This window comes from Neomonachus schauinslandi, chromosome 4 (genome assembly GCF_002201575.2).
Source record: "Neomonachus schauinslandi chromosome 4, ASM220157v2, whole genome shotgun sequence".
Taxonomy (NCBI): domain Eukaryota; kingdom Metazoa; phylum Chordata; class Mammalia; order Carnivora; family Phocidae; genus Neomonachus; species Neomonachus schauinslandi.
In genome coordinates, this window is record NC_058406.1 from 33,063,103 (window position 1) to 33,075,730 (window position 12,628).

Consider the following 12,628-nt stretch of genomic DNA (forward strand, 5'->3'; position numbering starts at 1 on the left):
TTTGCACTCTCTATGCAGGAAGCTCTGTTCTGTTGTAAACAGATGGCCCCTTGAAATAGGTAGAGGACCCCTCCCTCTTGCAAGCCACTGGAGGGTGGTTGCCTGCTTCCAGGTCCCAGTCATGGGCAGCCTCCCAGAGGTGGAGTCAACACCTCCTTAGGACCACCGGACATTCTTCCTCCACCATTCAACCCCCACGGTCCCTGGAGGCTGGCCTGTCCCCGCTCCTGGTCTGCCAGCGCTGACCTCCTGGACATGCCCCAGCATTCAGACAGTGACTGACGTAGCCCCAGTGGGGAGTGGGATTGAAGCTCAGTGAAACAAATCTCCTGATCTGCTCATCACCAAGAAGTCACACTTCACTGAGGTAAGCTCAAAGGATATATCCTGGTGGAGCTTCCCAGACCCAGACCTGAGACTAGGGAAACACGGGAGATGGAAGCTTCCAGTGTTTCCTCACTTCCTCAAGGAGGACAAACCTGTCCAGGGCCACAGTATTCCACAAAGCCATGAAAGAAGAGCTTACCAAGCTGCTTCTAGCCCCAACCACACCACCCGGAAACTCCAGTATAATTTCCTCTGATGGTTGCCACATCAGTCCAACAGCCGGGTTCACGGAACAACTTCTTCCCAAGCTGCCATCTCCATCTTGCCACATTGGATATATAATTAGAGCTCACCTGTGCCCAGTGTCATGAGGTAGCAGTCTGTAGCCCCCCATGATCAGCTATCTCTGGAGTAACTGGGTCCAGGAGGACAGAGCTCAGCAGACCTGGCAGAGGATGACCCCACCCTCTCCTGAGGGATGACATGCCCAGGCAAGTGGCCAAGGGGGCAGACCAGCTGGACAGAGTGGCCCCATCATGCTGCCCCCACCCAGCCCTGCCTCCCCACTTCCCAGGCAATGGGAGCAATCATCTCTCCCACATTCTTGCTTTCTCGTGGGGCTCTGGTAAGAAAGGGGAAAGGGGGGACGTTGGTGCCCACCTGTGAGTCCCCGGGAGTGCTGGGGCCGTTCCCATGTGGAAATGCTCTGGTGGCAGGTGCCACTTACGGCTGAAAGGAGGCGTGTCTCCGCCCGGGGGCAGGGAGCCCTCACCCTGGTGGTGGTGTGCTAGCAACCCGTCCTCAGAGAGGTGGCAAGGATGGAGCTGGCAGAGCACCAGCGTGCCTCCAGGGGAAAAGGGTCTCAAGAAAAGAGTGGGAGTTGGGGCCCTGTCTTCAGACACTTCCGTGTCACCTCCGTGTCGCCAGCAACGGATCACAGGAGCTCATGGACTTGTGCTGTCATTACTTCTCCTCCTCAAACGATATTTGCCGTGAGATGGAACAAGTAGGAGGCACCCCCTTCGTTCACCCGGGGTTGTGGATCTGCCCGACGTGTGGCTGTGGTCTCTGGTGGCAGCTTGCTCTCAGCAAATGTGCTTTGTATTCCAAGGAGGCCTGCTATTGTTTGAGGCAGAGGGACAATGAGTCATTGGTGTGGTGTGCTATTGACCCCAGGATTTCAGGGTGGCAGGGCTGACGCAAGGCCCTGGTAGATCTTCAAGGCCCCATCTCTGCTGGGCCTCCACACGACCGTAACCCAGCACGGCAGGCACGGAACTCGTTCTCCCAGAGGAAAACCTCCTATGCTTCCAGAGCGCATGTGGGTTGGCTTCCTTGAATCATTTTTAAGAGTTTGGGCGATGAGGGGCGCCCGGGTGGCTCAGTCGGTTGGGCGACTGCCTTCGGCTCGGGTCATGATCCCGGAGTCCTGGGATCGAGCCCCGCATCGGGCTCCCTGCTCGGCGGGAGGCCGGCTTCTCCCTCTCCCACTCCCCCTGCTTGTGTTCCCTCTCTTGCTGTGTCTCTCTCTGTCAAATAAATAAATAAAATCTTTAAAAAAAAAATGGGGGCGCCTGGGTGGCTCAGTTGGTTAAGCGTCTGCCTTCAGCTCAGGTCACGATCCCAGGGTTCTGGGATCGAGTCCTGCATCGGGCTCCCGGCTCAGTGGGAGGCCAGCTTCTCCCTCTTCCTCTCCCACTCCCCCTGCTTGTGTTCCCTCTCTTGCTGTGTCTCTCTCTGTCAAATAAATAAATAAAATCTTTAAAAAAAAAAATGGGGGCGCCTGGGTGGCTCAGTTGGTTAAGCGTCTGCCTTCGGCTCAGGTCACGATCCCAGGGTTCTGGGATCGAGTCCCGCATCGGGCTCCCGGCTCAGTGGGAGGCCAGCTTCTCCCTCTTCCTCTCCCACTCCCCCTGCTTGTGTTCCCTCTCTTGCTGTGTCTCTCTCTGTCAAATAAATAAATAAAATCTTTAAAAAAAAAAAAATGGGAGCGCCCGGGTGGCTCAGTCGGTTGGGCGACTGCCTTCGGCTCGGGTCATGGTCCTGGAGTCCTGGGATCGAGTCCCGCATCGGGCTCCCGGCTCAGCGGGGAGCCTGCTATTCCCTCTGACCTTCTCCCCTCTCATGCTGTTTCTCTCTCTCTCTCTCAAATAAATAAATAAATAAATAAATAAAATCTTTAAAAAAAAAAAAAGAGTTTGGGGGATGAGGGGCGCCTGGGTGGCTCAGTTGGTTGGGCGACTGCCTTCGGCTCAGGTCATGGTCCGGGAGTCCTGGGATCGAGGCCCGCATCGGGTTCCCTGCTCGGCGGGAGGCCGGTTTCTCCCTCTTCCTCTCCCACTCCCCCTGCTTGTGTTCCCTCTCTTGCTGTGTCTCTCTCTGTCAAATAAATAAATAAAATCTTTAAAAAAAAAAAATGGGGGCGCCTGGGTGGCTCAGTCGGTTGGGCGACTGCCTTCGGCTCGGGTCATGATCCCGGAGTCCTGGGATCGAGTCCCACATCGGGCTCCCGGCTCAGCGGGGAGCCTGCTATTCCCTCTGACCTTCTCCCCTCTCATGCTGTTTTTCTCTCTCTCTCTCTCTCAAATAAATAAATAAAATCTTTAAAAAAAAAAAAAAGAGTTTGGGGGATGATACATGCTGACGGTAGCAGCCCCCCAGCGACTGCGGGCAGAGACTTGAAGCTGCTTGCCATCCAGAAGGACGGTGTAGCCCGCCTCGTTCACAGTGAAGCTCTCTGGCGGGGAAGCAGATGGTCTGGGGTCCGAGCTGAGCTGCAGCACTTAGCTGCCTTTAAGAAGCATGCATGTCCTCACCTGTACCATGAGGAAAATAATAATGAAACCTCAAAGGCAGAGAGCCCTCGAGAAGGCATCAGCACCCTTTCCCGGCACCTGTAAATGTTCAGTAACTGTTAGTCATGGTGATGGAGGTTTGTTCCTAAGACTCCTGCTTGTGTTACTGGGTCATTTTCATTTGGACCGAGGTCAATAAACACCTGTTATGTTTGAAGTAAGTCCTGAGCTTTGAACTGTCTGAACCCTCCTGTGGGGTGTTCATTCCAGCTTCTGGCCTCATAGGGTTTCTCGGGGCCAAATGGCCTTTGTCAAGCAGTTTGCATGAAAGGGACTTCATTCAAAGCCTTATCGGATTAACTGGGGCTTCCTTTAAATAAGGGCTTGTTTTCAGAAGCTTTCTTTCTCCAACAAGGAGAAAGAATACAATGGATTCCAAGTAATCTGCAGTCCTCATCACAGCTTGTCACAAACACCGGGCACATCTTTTTAGCCCAGGGCAAAAACACACACACTCACTGGCTAAATCCAGGAACACAGCCTCAGCCTGATGTTCCAGAAGCATCTGCTGACAGACTTCCTCTCAAATATAGTTATTTCCTGGAAGAATAGCAAAAACTGGTTTTGAATCAACAGTATGGCTTTAGTTGCTAGGGAAGTTAAGCCTTGTTACCAACAGCTGACCTAAAAAAATCTTAAAAGAATTACTTTCTTTTTTTTTTCTTCTTTGCTTATCAACATGAAGAATGATTTATTGGTAAAGTCAATTTCAGGCAAAGACAGGGACTTAGGAATTGGGTGAACATGTTGCTTATTTCAACCAAAAGAAAACTTCATCAGTTGCGTAGGCAACATTTTATTTGGTTTTTCAAAAAGCAATTGTGACCAAGAGGAGAGAGAGATAAAGCACTTGTGGAATATATAAAGACACCAGCATTTGGGGTTGCACATAACAAAGAAATATCTTAAATACTTTTCAAAATATTCTAGGAGCCAATACACAAGGGCAGGCTTTAGGAGAGGACAGGAATGTAATGGGGAGGGGCATATTGGGACCACCCATCTCCTTAACATCAGTGGGGAAAACAAAGCAGCATTCAACTTCACATACTGACTTTACACAGTTTGTATATAATAGCTTGACTGAAATCCAAGAAGCAAAGATGGAACTCTCACTCTGTTTATTTTGAAAAATAATTGCATGGACACCCAGGTAATCCACCCTTGTCTGGCAGGTTTCCTTGGGAGGAGTCTCTGTGACTTAGCAGAGGACTGATCTGACACATTCCTATGGCCTTGATGTCAATTTTGAGGGGCAACTTGGAGAGATTCATGTTCTTCACCCTCCATGGACCCAGCCCTAAGTTTTGCCAATAGTTTTTTGTGCATAATTTGCATAACAGTTTCACCCAGATGGGTCTCAATTCCACCACCATTTCTGCAAGAAGACTGGGAACTTGTTTACATAAAAAATTAAGTCGAATTCATGGGCATTTTCAAAGGAACTTGTAGCATGTTTCCACACATATTTACATGCAATCCAAAACCCTCAGGGCAGTTTAAGAAGCCACGTGGAACACCATGGAAGACCATGGGAGACCACGAAGGGGCATAAATTAGTGTGTGGTCTGAGTGACCTGTTAGGGGAGGGGAGGCTGGTGGGCCTTGGAGGGTTGGGCTTTTCTCTCCCCCTGGAACATGAGGGTCACTTGGACAACAGTGGACCCAACCCATTGGGGTGACCATAGGAAATGGGCCCTTACTTTCCTAAACTAAAAGTCAAGAAAATAATGCTTCGATTGGTGAGCAGCTGAGCACTCCCTCCAAAGTGGTACTTAAGACCACAGCCAGACCTTCGCACTCCTGAGTTGTCTCATGTATAGCAGAATGTTTTTTGCCTTTTCTCAAATCAAGGAAATAAATGTGAAGTATTGGACTCCCTTTATGTCACATGAATTTTATTTTATTCTCAAATATGGGTCAGAGATCAAAAAAATAGAAAAGGTAGACAGTGACAGTTCTCACTCCCAACCCCCTGCTCCCAGCTGCCTTATTCCTCTCACCCCAAGTACTTACTTTTATAAATTTCTGGTATGTCTTTCCAGTTCCTCTATGCAAATACAAGCACTATGAATATACATACATATTTTCTCCTTTCGTACCCAAAAGCCAACATACTGCACACACTGTTCTGCAACTTATTTTTTCACTAATTAGTGTGTCTTGGAGAGCCTTATATAGACTTAGAGAGTTTCTTACAACCATTTTTACAGCCGCAGAATATTCCATCATATGGCTACCTCAAAATTTATTTGACCAGTCCAGTGTTGACTAACACTTCGGTCTTTCCCAATCTTCTACCATTACATATAGTGTTGCAAGGATAAGTTCCCAAGAATGTGAGTCAGAGAGTCAATGTATTTGTGGTTTTGACAGATATTCCCAAATCACCCTCCTTGGGAGCTACACCAACATGCATTATATGCAAACATACCTATTTCCCCACAGCCTCATCAAGACTGTGTTTCTGCCAAGTTGGTAGATGAAAATGGTACTCAGGAAGAGTTTTACTTTGAATTACTCTTACTATAAGTAAGACCAAGCACATTTTCATATTTTAAAGGACCATTTGTATTTACTTTCCTATAAACTGTTCATAATCATGGAATTGTGTGTTAACATGTTATCTTTTTTATAGTCTTTGCCCATTTATCTATTGGATTTTACGTGTTTTTATTGATTTCTAATCTGTAATACGAGTTACAAATTTTTTTAAGATTTATTTATTTATTTCAGAGAGAGAAAGAGCATGAGCGGGGGCGGGGGGGGAGGGGCAGAGAGAGAGAGGGAGACAAGCAGACTTCCCTCTGAGCGGGGAGCCCAACCTGGGGCTTGATTCCACGGCCCTGAGATCATGACCTGAGCTGAAACCAAGAATCAGACACTTAACCAACTGAGCTATCAGGCACCCTGAGTTACAAATATTTTTGACATTTACCTCTTATTTTTGCCTTTCAGGTTTTTCTTACATACACTAAATTTGATTAACCTTTTCGTTTAAAGTTTGTGGTTTTTGAGGCCTAGTTAGAAAGGCTACCCAATCCAAAGTTAGAAGGAATGGGGCACCTGGGTGGCTCAGTTGTTAAGCATCTGCCTTCAGCTCAGATCATGATCCCAGGGTCCTGGGATCAGGCCCCGCATGGGGCTCCCTGCAGGAAGCCTGCTTCTCCCTCTCCCACTCCCCCTGCTTGTGTTCCCTCTCTCTCTGTGTCTCTCTCTGTCAAATAAATAAAGTCTTTTAAAAAAAAGTTAGAAGGGAATTCACCCACGTTTTCTTCTAGTTCTTTTGTGGGCTTGATTTTTAATGTTTAAATCTTAGACTCATTTGGCATTTATCTTTTTTTTTTTTTTTAAGATTTTACTGTTTATTTGAGAGGGAGAGAGAGAGAGCGCGCACACCAGCGGTGGGGAGGGGAGAGAGAAAGGGAGAGGGGCAGAGAGAAAGGGAGAGGGAGAAGCAGACTCCCTGCTGAGCAGGGAGATTGACCCGGGGCTCGATCCCAGGACCCTGGATCATGACCTGAGCCGAAGGCAGAAGCTTAACCGACTGAGCCACCCAGGCGCCCCCAGCATTTATCTTGATATATGATGTATAGACCCAACTTCATTTTTTACAGACAGCTGCCATTTGTTGCAACACCATTTATTAAGAAGACCAACTTTTCCTACTGATTTGAGATACCACTTTTTATTTATGCTAAGTTCCTGTATGTATTTGGGTCCATTTCTGGATGTTCTCTTCCATTGGTCTATGTGTGGGCCAGTTCCATGTTGTTTTAATTACTGAGACTTTATATGTAATATGTTTAATGTTCTGGCAAATATTGCTGTGAAGTAAACCATCCCAAAAATTTAGTCATTTCAAATAAAATTCTTGTATTTTATCTCCCAGTCTCTGTAAGTCAGGAATTCCAGAAAGTCTTGGCTGGGTGGTTTTGGCTCATTGGGTTATCAGACAGTAACTATGACTGGAAAAATGTTGGAGGGGAAGAGCTGGAGCAGCTGGGGGGCTGGCCTGTCATCTCTTTGTCATCACGTAGCTTCAAGGTTTCTTTATGTGCTCTCTCTACATGAGCTACTTTGGGCTTCCTCACAGCATGGCAGCTTCAGCAAGGTGGGACTGTTTACATGGCAGCTCAGAGTGATGGTGTGGGCGCTTCTAGGAACTAGAAGCTGCCTAGCCTTTCTCACCCACAGAGCATCACATCCTCTGCATTTGTTTGACTGCAAACGACTCAATCCTCTCCAAAGCCAAGAAGAGGAAACATGACCCCACCTCCCAGTGGGGCAAATGTCAAGGTCACATTGTAAGAAAAACACGTGGAATGGGAGATACTGTTGCGGCCAATTTGGAAAATACAATCTGATAAGGCTGGAACACCCTTCATCAATCTTCTATTTCAGAGTTTTCCTGACTATTCTTACCAGGAGAAGTCTTTCAAGTAACCTTTTTAGAAATCGGATACTTGAGGTGAATTCACTGATAATCATGTGTTAACCTTTTATCATTTTCATAAAGTACATTTAGTTCTAATTATGGTCAAGCTCTCACTATCAGATATGATCCGTTTCTGAAAAATATGCTTTAAAAAAAAAATCAAACAATTGGGATGAATGTTGGGTTTGGCAAGGCAGAGGGTGGTTCTAAGATAAAAAGCATTGCCCTTGACCCACGTAGTAATGGATTAAAGTTGGAGACATCCTATGAACTCACGTTTAGCTTAATATAAATAGAAATTATTAAATATAGAAATACTTATGCACCAGTTGGCATAAACACATATATTTCCTTGCTCTGTCTGCTGGGAGGGCCTAGGAGTAATACCCCAGCAGCAATGAACATACCTGGCACCCATCTTCTGGTTTCTAATGCCATTCTCAAATAAAAGAAGGCACAGTTCCTCGGAAATGGCTGATTCTAGGACTAAACCAGGGAATATACATGATGAACCTGGAGCATCTTTTTTGTACCAGGAAATAAGGAAGTGCTGAAGCACAAACAAACAGCAACAACAACAAGACCCTTTGGTGGGGATATGTCAAAGGAATGGAGGAGTCAACTGAAAGATCTCCCAATGACCAAAGATAGAACAATCCAAGCAATAAAATAAAGTAGCATTGGATTATAACCCAAAGCATGAAAGAAATACACATGAGTCCATAGTGATATACATAAATGCTTAACTAGATAAATGAGTGGAGGAGAAGAGAGACATATCTCCCTTTCAGAAGAATTCTGAATAATTTATGTGAAGTTTCAAGGAGGGGGAGCATAGGGACTTCAGAGGGAACATTGAAGAAAGGCAGGAAAAGAATAGTGACGTTACAGTGGAAAAACCCGACCACTACCACCTCAGCTAGGTGATCAGGGTCAATATCAACAGTGATAAACATGTTGATAGGATGTAGCTGTGATATGAAAGGATGAGGATAGCACTTTACCTCTGTGGCCTTGTTCCCCAAAACCTGCAACCCCAGCCTAATCATGAGAAAAACATTTATAGACAAATTCCTATAAAGGAACATCCTACAAAATACTTGATCAGGACTCCTCAAAATTGTCAAGGTCATCAAAAATGGGAAGTCGGAGAAACTGTCTTGCCAGAGAAACTGACAGGCCAAGAAGAGGCTAAGGAGACATGGCAACTAAATGTAATGTGATATTGTGGATGGGATCCTGGAACAGAAAAAAGGCATAGGAAAAAACTGAGGAGACCCAAATAGACCACGGACTTTAGTTAATACTAATGTATTGATACTGGTTCATTACTTATGGAAAATATACTAATGTGAGATGTTAACAGGGGAAAGAAGGTGTGGCATATATGGGAACTCAGTACTATCTTCTCCATTTTTCCATACATCTAAAACTGTTCTAAAAAATAAAATCTATTAAAAAAAAAAAAGCACTGCTCCTCCTTCTCAGGAGAATGAGATTCATAGGAGCCTATGGGCTGTGGCTGTAGACAGTGCCAGCACTGCCCATCATTCTGATACTGAGGAAACTCGGTCAGGCACCACCAGCCCCATCCCTGACTTCTTCACAGGGTCAGGTGAAAGGTCAGGTAGTCCCTTGATGTAAACCTAGGATGAGGGAAAGGATATTTTCCCCAGGACCACCACTATCTGAAGTACAATCTAAGTGGAGCCCTGGCCAGCCAGCCAATCCTCATCTCTAAGAGTGAGCTCCCACCCAGGCTCCTGCCCATGACCCAACATGGTCTGGGGGGTCCCTATTCCACCCCCCTTCCTTTCCTTCCTTGCTCCCCAACCTCCATTCACAGAAGAGAATGGAAGATGGAGGGTGGTCTGTCTTGGAGAAAAGCAGTCCTTGGCCCCAAATAAGCAAATACAGCAGTCTCTCATGGTCTGGAGTCCTCTGAGTACCTTGGGGTCAAGTAGGACACTCGTTGGTCATACTTGGCCAAGGAGGCCAACACAGCCGACTGAACCCCATCATTTTGGAGGAGCTCTGTCCTTCCCACCACACCCCAAGAGAACTTAGAACCACTGTGTAGGAAAGACTGAATTCCATGTTGAGATAGTTTAAGAGTCTTGTGTTACAGTCAAGATGGAGATGGTAACAAATCAGAAAGGCCTGTGTTGGAAATGTCCAGTGCAGAGTCTTTATATGTCCGCTCTATGGAGACGTGCGGGTGTGTTCAGAACAGCAAGGGAAAAGGTGCACACCCTGATAGATGACCCTGTTGGACTTCTTGTTTCCTGTGGCCCTCGCTTCCTTGCCACGCGCACAGCCACACCATAGACTCTGCCATACCCCAGAAATGCTATACCCCTTAAAACAAACTCAGATCTCACCTTTGACCCCAGCCACCTATCCCCCCAACTCCGTTACCCTACTAGACTAGTGTGACTCAAAATGTGGCTGGCGGCCCAGCACTCGTCAGAGAACTGTTACAAGGAGATAAGGGCAAAAATCGAGAGTAAGCATTCAGAAACGTTTCTGTCACGCTGCCGTAGCTGCGAGACATCCGAGCACGCTCCCCGTGGGCGCGTAAAGATGCCGTCACGTGCGGATTCCACACAGGAAGCGGAAAGTGGGGGGGGGGAGAGCTGCCTATTGGGCATGCGCAGTAGGACGGCGCATTGGTCCGTGTGATATGAGAAGCTGCGTAGCCGACTCCCCCGCCTCCCCTGACTTCACCCTTGAAGCAGTAGTTCTTGCTCCTCCTATAATTCACTCCTGGGAGAAGAAACTCTTCTCTGAGAGAAACACCTCAAAGCCCAGGCATTCACCCCTTCCCTCTGGTTTCACTTCTTTCTCAACCCAATGTGGACCCCAGAGAGAACCTCCATGAATGTTCACACCATCCAGTGCATCGGTCCAAACGGTCTCCACCAGGAGTGAATCCACTTCCGATTCAGGCTGCTGATTGGTGCTGGAGTCCTGTGAGGGAACCACCCTTGGTGGGATGATGGAAACTGGGAATTCCCTCCAAGGAAGACGCAGCCCCTACCCATGCCTTTCCCTGTTATAACACAACAAACACACACTTATTTTTTGCTGAATATTTATTGAGAGCCGATTATTTGCAGTGTTGTCAATTATGGGCAGTTGTGGTCCCTGCCCACAAGGAGCTCATTGTCCAACAGGAGATACTGGCCAGGTAGTGAAGGAAATTGAAGCTTAGGGAGAGGTACAGGAGGCCAGGGGAGAGTATAGCTGGCCCTGAAGCAGCACACACACGTTGTAGCCGGGCAGCAGCTGGGCATAGGGGTGGGTGGGTGGGTGGGTGTGGGTGTGTGTGGGTGTGTGTGTGTGTGTGTGTAGAGGTGGTCAGTGGGGGGAAGGGAGGTCAATCATGTCTCTCCAGTCAAAATGGAAAAGACAGCTTCTGTTATCATTTTTCTCAGACTGAGTCATTATTAGCAGCACATGCAGGAAAGAAAGTACCACAATCAGGGTTGTGCATTGTTCTGGCCAAAGCAGATCCTGTGGTTCTGAAACTGTCATTCTGGAACTTGGATCTCCCCCCCCCACACACACACAAAAGAAACATCATTCCAAAGGAACCTCAATATGGGTCAGACATCACTACATGTGTCACTAAATCATACCCTGAGCCTCTAACAGGAACCCCAGTAAAACACGGGCCTTGCCCAGAAGAGTAAGTTGGTTCCCATTCTTTCAGCAAATGCCCTGAAGCTTCAAGTCTTCAGGTCTCTGCCATGAAAGGATCTCGGTTGCCTTTTAGGCTAAACATTCCAAAGCATGGTGTCTGTCCTTCTTGTGGTTGCAGCCCCAGCATGTGGCACAGGGTCTGGCCCACAGGAGGGGTGTGGAAAACATCTGCATGCAAGCACGGGTTCCTGGGAAGCTGCAGGCCTGTCCCCACCTTGGTTTCATTAACCTGTTCCTAGAGGACTATGCTATGATCTGAATGTTTGTGTCCTCCCAGAATTCAGTTGAAATCCTCCTGCCCAATGTGATGTTAGGAGGCAGGGCTTTGGAGGTGATTGGGTCACGGGGGCAGAGCCTTCATGAATGAGATTGATACCTTTATTTAAAAAAGGTCTGAGGGGCACCTGGATGGCTCAGTCAGGTAAGCGTCTGCCTTCAGCTCAGGTCATGATCCCTGGGGTCCTGGGATCGAGCTTAGTGGAGAGTCTGCTTCTACTTCTCCCTCTGCCCCGCCCCCTACTTGTGCTCTCCCTCCTGCTCTCACTCTCTCTCTCGCTCTCGCTCTCGCTCTGGCTCTCACACTCTCTCTCAAATAAATAAATTTTTTAAAAGGTCCGAGAGAGGTCCCTTTCCGCTTCTGCCCAGTGAGGGCCCGTGACCTGGAAGAGAGCCCTCACCTTGATCGTGTTGGCACCCGCTCTCCCAGCTTCTAGCCTCCTGAATGGTGAGAAATAAATGTTGTTTATAAGTCACCTAGTCAGTGGTATTTTGTTACGGCAGCCCGAAAAGACCGAGACCACTTCTCCACAAGAAGCAGCCCCAAGTCTAGACCAGCTATGAAAAATACACAATGACTTTCAGTGTCACTGGAGGTGACACCATTGAGCAAACCCAGTGGGTCTTGATAGTTCCAAAAACACAGGTCCATTTTTCAGTCGCTATGGGCAAATGATAGTTAATTTCATTACCCATTCCTTTTTGGTCCAACTACAGCTTCTTACCAGTAACATTCCAATTATAGGTCCCTAAAATTTGGCATTTGGAAACTAAAAGTGGCGCGTAGATTAGATTAAAATCCCAATCTCAGCGGCACTAAAATCTCTACTTCAGCATTCCACTAGGAAGCCTGGTGGCCCTGAAACCACTGGCAGCTGGGTGGCACTGGGTCCCACGGCACCCCCAAATACACCCACAGACCGGCAGCTGGAATTCCCACTATTTGCAGGAAGGCGGCTTTCTCCGCAGTGAATTATCAGCCTTGTGTGGAGCTGGTCATGCTGCCATTCCCGTTCTTGAGGGGAAA